General features: G+C 25.8%; 1 pseudogene; it reads left to right on the top strand.

Annotated features, from left to right (window-relative positions):
* Positions 1 to 1,318: 1,318 nt before the first annotated feature.
* LOC107161295 (ankyrin repeat and MYND domain-containing protein 2-like) lies at positions 1,319 to 10,352 on the top strand (annotated as a pseudogene).
* The last annotated feature ends 1,044 nt before the right edge of the window (positions 10,353 to 11,396 follow it).

Below are 11,396 nucleotides of genomic sequence, written 5' to 3'. Positions count from 1 at the left end.
ATTAGGGTAATAGTTTGCTATCTGTTTAATATGAAAAATAAAAATATGCTGTAATCCTAGACATATTTTTTATGTTTTCGTGTAATGTCCTAATACTATGAACACTATTTTATAAAATTATAAAAAAAAATTATGAAAAGATCTGATTTCAACATCACTTCTTGTGTATGCCCCTGTATACACTTTAGATTATAATATTATAATATAGGTAGAGCTACAACTGCATTTAAAATGCATACTAAGTGCTGAAGAAATCAATATTTATGAGTCTCAAGTGGTCAGTCCCCCTTTCTATTGATTGCATACTGATTGCGCAGTGTCAACCCGTCGCATACGTATCACTATAGGTGCTATAAATTACGGGTATGCGCTTTTGCTCCAATTTCACTTCGTTATGATGGTATCAATTATTTAGGTACAGTATCTCTATTCATTGTACATTGTATTCATTGTATACGAACTATATATAACAATAATAATAATAATATGGTTGCACGGTACATGATAACGCCACCCCCCCCCCCCCCCAAAAAAAAAAAAAACTACAAAAAAAAGGTCTAATCGGGGTAATACCCTTAGGACCCTGGTTTATGTAGCCATGTAGGTATGTAATTATATGCGAACTACTTATTTACAGCTGTAAGGCAATTCATTCAAAGTTCAATGGCATCTGTTCTACAATTCCCGTCTAAAAAATGTTGTGTTTGATATTTTGAAAAATATACAATAAGATACTTAGAATTAAAATTTAAAACTATAAGAAATAGATAATCAATTAAATAATCACAGTAACAAATTTATAATTACCAAAGAAACAAACATTCATTATAAATTCCATGAAACAAATACGAAATTAGAAGAAATCAAATTAACTAATTCAAAATTAATAGAAAATATAATATAATAAAAAATATATAATAGACTTTTTTAATAAAAATAAAACAATTTTATTAACCTATTTGTAGTGATGAAATTACCTAAACAGAAATTCCTAATACTAAATTTGCCTAAAAATGGCAAGGGAATTTAAGAAATAATGTGGAATTATACACCTATTCGCTTTTCCATAATAACGTTATATAATTTTATATTTTTAAAAAGAATATTATAAACAAAAAATTCGTATGCACTCTGAAATAAATCTTTGGCTACAATATTTAGTATACCCCAATAAATCTCCGACCACAATTAGGAAGGATTCTTATCGTTATAAGTTGTAACTAACCTCTTAAGAATAAAGTGAGGTAGTGGCGAGCTACTTTACGGACGTCACTGGTTGCGAGACGGACTGGCCGGTCAACCGAGAGTCACGTTTAAAATGCGGCACATGTGCGTGCGTGCATCAACGTACAATATATTCTTTAACTATATTGTCGTTCGGCCACCTGCCATGGTACTTATCGAACGCCCTTGTTGTAGTGTCGAATTACGTTTTAACATTCAGGCGGCCGGAGAAGCCCGAACACGCGCAGGTATCTATAGGTACGCGTTTGTGATTTTTAATGTCTTTTATCACATTATTTTGATGCATTTAATTATTATTGTTCTGATTTTTATGAAATCACTATAAGTGGTGATTGTTATTTGTTATCATATGATATGCATGACTAATTGACACAGTGTTTTACCTTTTACATTTTCAACAAATAAAAATAATGAAATAATAACAAATCTAGAGTTAACAGAGTTAATGATGTTAAATTTAAGTTATGTGTTTTAGGTCAAACAAGATTTATTTTATTATTTTTTTATTTATTTTATTTTCATGTTACATGAAAAAGATAACGTTTTACATCGTTCATTTTAAATACGTATTCCACGTATAACGACTATACCAAATAACCAATTTAAAACGTTGTCAGGTAAGACCTGGTACACCTAAGACATACAACTTAAGTCTTAAATATAGATATTGCTTCAATCATTTAAAATTCTGTTAATACTAGTTTTGTTATTATTTCATAATTTTTATTAGTTGATAATGTATCACTGTGTTAATAATTAATCATATATACCTACTCATATTAAATATTAAGAAATAACTATCACCACTGTTTATTTTGTAATGTACTCATACCAATTGATGTCACACTACTTTTTTTTTAGTTAGTAACTCAAACAAGAAAAATATGAGAAAAGTCCAAAATTTAAGATATTATTCTAAAAATAACTTAAATAAATGCAGATTTTATAATAGAAAAAATTATTTATAAATCTTCATTGGATCATCAGTGAGGTCATATAAGTGAGTAAGTAGGTGCGCATAATATACTAGTTACCTCATCCATTTCAGAAACACCTTGTAGAAGACTTAATATATTGTAACCAATAACCATTATAATCATGGAATTATTATACATTCATTTTCAACCAATTATTGAGTTATACATTTTGTTTAATTTGAATTTTAAAACTTTGAATACTACTCAAATTCGAATTGTTGTTCTAGAAACAAATTAAATCTGGGTTTGTAAAAATGTAATTTTCACTCATAAAAAATATAGGTCGGTAGTAATAATATTACCTAAAACTGTTTTTCCGATCAATTTAATTTTTAAAAATTGTACGATGTAACCAGAACTTTTTATACTTTTATATCAATTTGTTGGTGCATGACTATATGTCTATATAGATCATAGAATGTTTTTACCTATTTGATTTAATATATATAAACTTGTAATGATGAATTAAATATGTGAAGAGTAATTCTCCACGTACACATTGTATAATATACAGTCACCAAAATGTAGATACTTAATATTATTAATACATCCACAATAATAATAACAACTAGGAAAGAAGAAAGTAGGAACAAGTTCGAAGTAATAAGAAATAAGTATCCGCTAATTTTCATTCGTTTCGCATTGTATAATAGATGCAATGAATAATAATTTAATGTAGACTGCCATGGCGTGCATAATGAATTACATAGGTACACAATTTTTGTGCGTTTGATTTTTTACAGGTGCTAATATTGTGATATTCTTTGAAACCAACTATACAGGGTGATTTTTTTATCATGAACCACTCATTATTTCAAAAAGTATCAATGTTTTTTAAAATATTTTTTTACAAAGTTTCATATTGTTAAAAAAACAACGTTTTTATGAAAAAATTATATTTTTTAATATTTTTTATCCTTATAATTTTTTAAGTTTTTTACTTTTTTGAATGGCAACCTAGAGTTTTAATTTCATATTCCAAAGCAGAATATTTTTCTAAGTATTTTGATACGTAAAAATCGAATTTTGGACGAATAGTTCATGAGTTATAAGTATTTAAAGTTTAGACAAGCGGAGTAGTGGACAAACATTTTGCGGGGTAACCCCGTACCACTCCACTCCGCCAATCTAAACTTTAAATACTTATAACTCATAAACTACTCGTCCAAAATTCGATTTTTACGTATCAAAATACTTAGAAAAATATTCTGCTTTGGAATATGAAATTAAAACTCTAGGTTGCCATTCAAAAAAGTAAAAAACTTCAAAAATTATAAGGATAAAAAATATTAAAAAATATAATTTTTTTATAAAAACGTTGTTTTTTTAACAACATGAAACTTTGTAAAAAAATATTTTCAAAAACATTGATACTTTTTGAAATAATGAGTGGTTCATGATAAAAAAATCGCCCTGTAGTTTCACGCTGTAATATAAAAAATTTAATTAATACAATTATTTTTAAAATGTTTAATATAAATATTATAATATGTATTTAACTGAGATCAGCACGTAACGCGCTGCGCGTTCTCATTTTACGTAAACTCAATTCATACGTCAGCCGTACAATGAATTGAGATGTCCAATAAAATATAACAAATTGAAAATTACATTCATTAGTGCTTTATTGTTTTCCACCTAACTTAATTATATTAACTTAAGTGGCTATCGTATTATGTATATTGCAAAGAATATTTTACTTAAATATAATATAAATATCATTAGTACCATGCCTTTTAATTCCAAACTATAATAATTACACGTAAAATAAGAAGTTACAAGAACTTTGTGGAGTTACACTTTTATTTAAAAAAAAATTGTTTATGAGTTATGTGTTTCAGATTTGAAATAAATTGTAAGTAATTATTTAAAAATACTGGGTAATGACCAATATGATAACAATAAATTTAATTTGATCTATTATACATTATTAATATTATACTCGTTAATTGTTATGTACAGTAAAAATAATTAATTAATAATTACATACCAATATAAAATTATTAACTTTAACTCCTAAGTTAGGAATATGTTAATAATTAAAACATTTAATACCTAGTAAACGTAGAAAGAAACAACAAATGAAGACTGTACAAATGTATTGCAATGATCACAATATTATATGGTCGAGTAATTGTGAACATCATATTTTGTACCATTTTATTATATGTGATTGAGAGGGAGTAAGAACAATTGTCCTGCAGTATTTTGGATTTCACCTTAGTGCGTCCATTTTTCGAAATTGTATACCTTGTCTTAGTACGTCATCTGAGTTATCACTGATATTTTTGGTAGCACCTAACTGCGTCCATATTAATTTGTCATTTAATTCACTCTACCTAGATATAATATATATTCATTTTCAGAAATACTAAAACAATTCAAAAAAATAATCAAAATTCTTTTTTAATTCAATTTGTTAATCAAATTCAATATAAATTAAAATTATTGAACCAACATCGTTTTTATTCATCGTTTATTAATACTTTCACATAATATAGGTACATAACATGATACTCATTATCTAAATATGCAGGGCAGACTACAGACAACACACGCGTGGACATATATATATATATATATATAGGTATATAATATGTTTATGCATATAGTATACACCTAAGCTTATACCATACGTAAATTTTCAATTATGTGTAATATATGTAATAACTAATAACCAATAAGACGTAGGTATCATCGTGGGTGAGAACCGTCAACAGCAAACTCGAGTGAAATATAATCGAATCGTTGATGATAATCATGAATTACGGGATTGCTGATGATGCGAGGGAGGCAGTAACAATACGAGCTTTTATATCTTTTGTAACGGTGGTGGCAGCACTAACGCCTAAGTTTTCAAAAACGTAAGTAAGGAAAAATTGAGATTTTTATTTAAATTTTTTTTGTTTTCTATTCTATATTTTCTCATCTATAAATTTCAATACAATTTTATTTGTTGAGTCAAAAAGCTTAAAAGTTATTACAATATTCCTTATAAATTTAGTTGTAATAGTAGTTATTAAAAATCCATAAGCACTCGAGTTTTTTTTAATATGATGTTGCATATTCAGCATTTATGTAATTCACACGGCACTCGTAATAATTAGATACTAATATAATATAGTATAATATAACATAATATACTATAATAGATATTATTTACAAAAGTATCTATCATATATAATGACGATTGGTGGGAACTATCCATTGGTTTATAGTGAATAGACAGTTTTATTGAACATTATTATGATTTACTTAGTTAACAATAAATGACTATAAAAAAAAAATTTATTTATTGTGGATTACTAATATGAATAATAATACGAATGTATTTTGTAGTGATCTATAATTTGTATTGTTAATTATGTAAATAGTAATAGCGTACATTAAAATTGTCTACTAATTGCAGACCGATGGATAGCTGTTTCCATGAGTCGTAATATAATTATTACGTGTGCCGTGTGATGTGGCGTAAATAAATTCTGAATACGCGCCATAAAGTAACTATTATTTATGGTTAAGTATGGTAAAATGGAGGTCCCATACTGTTGAGGAAAAACCTGTGTATTAGCTGACTTAAATAAATTATCTAATTCTAACATTTCCGATTCATAAATGAAAGGCTATATAATAATATATAGCTATATATTATTATATATAGGTAGTGTATACCTAAACCTAATTTTATTTTATTTTTTTGCATTTTGAATTCACAATTTCAGAAAAAAATACGATCATCAATTATGATTTTAATATAATGCTTTAATAAATTACAGACAATATCATTGATTAGATTATATTTTGATAACAATATTAACAATTTAATTGATGTTTTAAATTTTTGGATTTTAACTTTTAAGACATGATTCAGGTATAATTGTACGAATTAACTATTTTTAAAATAAATAAATACATTATTACATTACATACAATTTCCAAACGAAAGATAGCTAAAATTTAACCATCACGCTTTAAAGAAGTTTAAATGCTTTCGTGCGATCCGCATTCTCCAAGATGACGGCTGAACACATATACCTACCTACCTGTATATAATATCATATTATATGTAATGTGTTGTCGATTAATTCTTCAATCTTCATATTTATACTCATATATTGTTTCTCCTTTGTTAATTTTAGGGCGCCAATGTTAATTATGGAAAATCGGAACGTCAAAATTCACCCTTGCATTTGACAGCTATTAATAGCCACATTGAGGTGTGCAGACTGCTGTTGAAATCCGACGCCCGGGGATATGTGATCAAACACATCAACCGTAGTACCGCGGCGGAAACGGCTGCTGATAATGGTATGTATTATGCGAATTGAATATATGTAATATGGGCTATACGGTTTACGACTATAACGTGTCTTCATATTATGATATATTTATGTTCAGGCCATTTTCACTGTGCGACATTAATCAACAACTATGTACCCAGAGAAGAAGTTACATATTACACAATACCGGAGTACACTGGCAGCAAACCAAAGTTGCCACCTCCATTGGCAGAAGTTTTTTTAAAATTTATTATGATGGTAATAATTAACAATAAAATGGATCAATATTGTATTGTTACGATTAGAGTGTAATCGTAGTGTCATCCATCCAGTGAAAGTAGTTTTTGAATTACCTTCCATTTTTCTGGTTGATTATAATGCATTAAAAATTGCCAATGTGTTGCAATTAATGAGCAGGTGTATATTTAACAAGACAGAAGAGCACACAAGTACAAAAGAAATGCTGTCTTTTAAATTTCATTATCTGGTTACTATTCTATTTGAAATTGCTAAACCCAAATAATTTAATATCTAAAGTAGGTAGGTAGATAATACGTTTATGTATTTAATAATATGTTAATTTTCCTCAGTGATATTGCAAGTAAAAATCAAACAGATCCCAAGGATGTGTTTATACAGAAAATATCCGATAACAATAATTATTGGGAACAGTTTTTTTGCGATTGCATTGTAAAGTTTTCCTTCAAGGATTCTACAAATTTTAAAAAAGTATTTTTTTTTATTTTAAAATTTATATTTTGAGCAGTTAATGCTATTTAGTTTTCAAATCAAAATGTTGAAGGTTTTATCAGTATGATTATTGACAATCAATTTCAATCATTTAGAACAATGGAGTCTTTATGTTTAAAATCTATTTATTTTTTTATTTTTTAACTCTACTGAATAGATATTTTATTGAATTAAATATCCTAATTTATGTTTTTCTATCAAAGTAATTCTAATTTTCTTTCAAAACTGTTCAATTGATTAAATAATTTTAAATATATTTATAGTCTAACTTATTTATGATTATACCAATGGCTCGATCCTCAATGATCTGTAACTAATAAACTAATCAAGTTTATCCATAAGTTATAACAATAGTAAATGTACCATATTAAACGTAAAGAAAAGTGGAGAAAGTGGATGTCGCTCTGCTGTACAGTAGGTTACAAGTGGATTACAGTAATGGATGGGTAATGATTGTAAAAAAAAATTGTGCCTATATATATATTTTATTTTTCACCAGATATTGTAAAAATATGTTAGGAGCCATGTATTTAATTTTCAAATCTTAGATTAAAAAAGAAAAAAAGAAAAACTTTTATGCATTTTCTAGCTTAAAATAATTTGCGAATTTTCGTGATTTTTACGTATGAAGTCAGCATTTAAATTTGATTGCTTGTAAAAAAATTGTGACTATGTATTTCTTTTATTTTTCAATTGCTATTGTAAAAATAATTTAGGAGCCTTGTATTACATTTTCACATATTGGATATAATAGGAAAAATTTTTATGAATTTCTAGCGTAAAATAATTTGAACATTGCCGTAATTTTTACGTATTTAGTCAAAATTGAACTTTAAATCCTTATAAAATAAAATTGTTACTATCTATTTCTTTTATTTTTCAACTGCTATTGTAAAAATATGTTAGGAGCTTTGTATTAAATTTTCAAATCTTAGATATAAAAGGACAATTTTTTATGAATTTCTAGCATAAAATAATTTACGAATTTTCGTGATTTTTACATAATATGTTGTCAAAATTCGAACTTTGAATGCTTATAAAAAAAAATTGTGACTATGTATTTCTTTTATTTTTCAACTGCTATTGTAAAAATATGTTAGGAGCCTATTATTTAATTTTTAAATCTTAGATCTAAAAATAAAAACTTTTATGAATTTCTATCTAAGATAATTTGAACATTGCCGTAATTTTTACGTATTTAGTCATAATTTGAACTTTAAATGCTTATAAAAAAAAATCGTGCGTATGTATTTTTAATATTTTTTTACTGCTATTGTTACAATGTGTTAGAAGCCTTGTATTAAATTTTCAAGCTTTTCTACCCAACAAATACATTTTTATCGATATTTATAGAAAAAAAAACTAAAAAAGTTGAAAAATTAAAATGTCAGTAAACAACTCAAAACAAATCAAAATATTTTGAAAATTTTATAAAATATATAAAATTCCTATACAAACATTCAGTGAAAATTTCAAGTATCTTTGGTCATTTGTTTTGAAGTTATACCAAAATAAGAAAATCGCTAAATGTGAAATCCAGTGAAAATCCAATGTTGTAAAAATTTAAATTTCAAATGCTCATAAAAATTTAATTTGAATTTCTGGTGTACTTTTTATTTGTGATAAAGATTGACAAACTTGTAAAGAATCTTGTATTAAGTTTTCAAATCTTAGATTTAAAAAGAAAATTTTTTATGAATTTCAAGCTTAAAATAATTTGTGAATTTTCGTGATTTTTAAATAATATGTTGTCAACACTCAAACTTTGAATGCTTATAAAAAAGAATTGTGACTATAAATTTATTTTATTTTTTAACTGCTATTGTAACAATATGTTAAGAGTCTTGTATTAAATTTCAAGCTTTTCTGCCTAACAAATAAATTTTTATCGATATTAATTTTAAAAAAACTAATAATGATCGAAAATTTCAAATGCCTATGAATAGTTCAACTTAAGTTGAAATTTTTTGAAAATTGCATGGTGGATAAAATATACTTATATAAACATTCGGTGAAAATTTCATGTATCTATGGTCATTCGTTTTAAAATTACATCAAAAACCAAAATCGATTTTGTCGAAAAATGAGTGTGCGTAAAATTTCCCGTTTTTCCCTTAATTTTTAGTTTGTTTTTCTCGATTATTTAGAAAAGTATTAAGAATTTTTTACTTTTGACCCCTCCAAGTACCAACTAGATTCACTTTCTGATTGAACGAGGTACTGAAAATCGAAGCACTTTTACTGTCCCAAAACGTGATGACAGACACAAAAAACACACACATCATGTTAAAATCAATACATTCATTGCTCAGAATCTAAAATTAGTTAACAATAGTTCTATTATTGATTTCTCTTTCAAAAAATTTATATTTTTTTTAAAAAATGTACAAGACAGTTTTATAGTAATTGTTACTTGTGTGTTTGTGCATATTATATTTGCATAGTTAGTTCTAAATAGTGACACTAGTATAAAGTAAATTAATACATAACTACTGTCTACTATTCGATTAGTATATATAATTTATATAATTAATCGTTAAATAACTAATTAGTTAGGCATAATATGATAATTGAAAAAAGTCGCATATCAATTTCTATTTTAACTAAATAAAATCCGTATTAAGAATTATTAACTAAGGTCCTTATTTGTGCTGTAAATGATGATGATTAAAATTATTCAATAATGATAAATTTGTTTAATTCTAGATGGTATCTTATATGATACAAGGGATGGATAACATGCCGCACCTTCATATTATACTAATATATTGGTTGGAAATAAACGTGCTCTGAGTGTGGAATCAACTAACAAACCATCTGTAACATGTTACATGTGGTGCATGCGAAGAAATTAATGCTTCAAATAAATGTCCCAAATGCAAGACTGTGAAATATTGTAACCGCAAGTGTCTACGCATTCATTCAGATATGCACAAAAAGGAATGCAAACGAATTCGCAAGGAGAATAAAGCTTCTAAAGAGACTACGAAATTAGCGAAATGCTTATCTAAACTAGGCATCAAATAAATTTAAGCCAAACAATAACTTAATGTAGTAGATAGGCATATTAAGATTACGCATTTATACATAAAATATTAGATTGTTTATAGGGTAATTTATAATTTATAACTAATTAGGTACTTAAAAATGTAAAATGTAGGTCATCGACTTATCGTGTTTGTACCGTACATATTTTTATTTGTCTCTTATTACTACTATTATCTTCTTACTGTATAAACACCATATTTTATTGCATAAATAATATTATTTTTATTATTTATCATGTCGAAATAGTCAAAAATTAATAATATGTAATATCCATAGATGTAGATAGCCTAGGCTAGGAAAATCTTATAATAAAGTTTTTTAAAAAAAATGCAGAATAACTTACCTATGTGAATAATATGTATTAAATAATAAATGGTTTTACTTTTATGCTCTATTGAGTATAATTAACATAATTTAGATACCTATATTAGTTATTTTTATTACTAGGGTTTGGAAGTTATAGGAGCAAAAAAAGGCAAAATATATAAAAAAAAAAATTATAAAATATGTATGAAAAAATGTGAAATATGCCAAAAAAATGTACTTATTTACCTATTTAAATTGTGTTACTTATTTATTAATATACAAACGAAAAAAATTCTAAATAAATCGATTTAAAAAAATTGTATTATTTAAAACTCTTTTATATAAAAAAAATTTAAAATATGATACGTTACTGATTGGCGTTTGAGATTTTATTGAACTTAAAAATAGTTAAATAAATATATGTTGAATAATACCTTTTAAGTTGTTTTTCGCTTTACTATAGCGTTGTATTATGTAACATTATTTAAAATTAATTGGTTAAGAATGAAAAAGAATTTAATTTTTGTAGAAAATATTAAATATGCTAAAATCTATAAAAATCGACGAAATATGCACTTTTTCTCTAAATTTATCGAAATATGCATTTTTAATTTTCAATTTTTAAACTTAACATTGTATAGCTCGGATTTTTAACTTGGCCTGCTATAATTTGAAAGCATACAGAACAATATGCAACTCTTCTAACTTCCGAAGCCTAGTTATTAGTAATTATATTACTAATAACTTATTACCATAATTTAGTCATCAGCTCATTATCTATTATATATCA

This window comes from Diuraphis noxia, unplaced genomic scaffold, assembly GCF_037042655.1.
Source record: "Diuraphis noxia isolate RWA-SAM2 unplaced genomic scaffold, SU_Dnox_SAM2 contig0001, whole genome shotgun sequence".
NCBI lineage: Eukaryota > Metazoa > Arthropoda > Insecta > Hemiptera > Aphididae > Diuraphis > Diuraphis noxia.
This window is presented reverse-complemented; position numbering and strand designations above follow the sequence as displayed.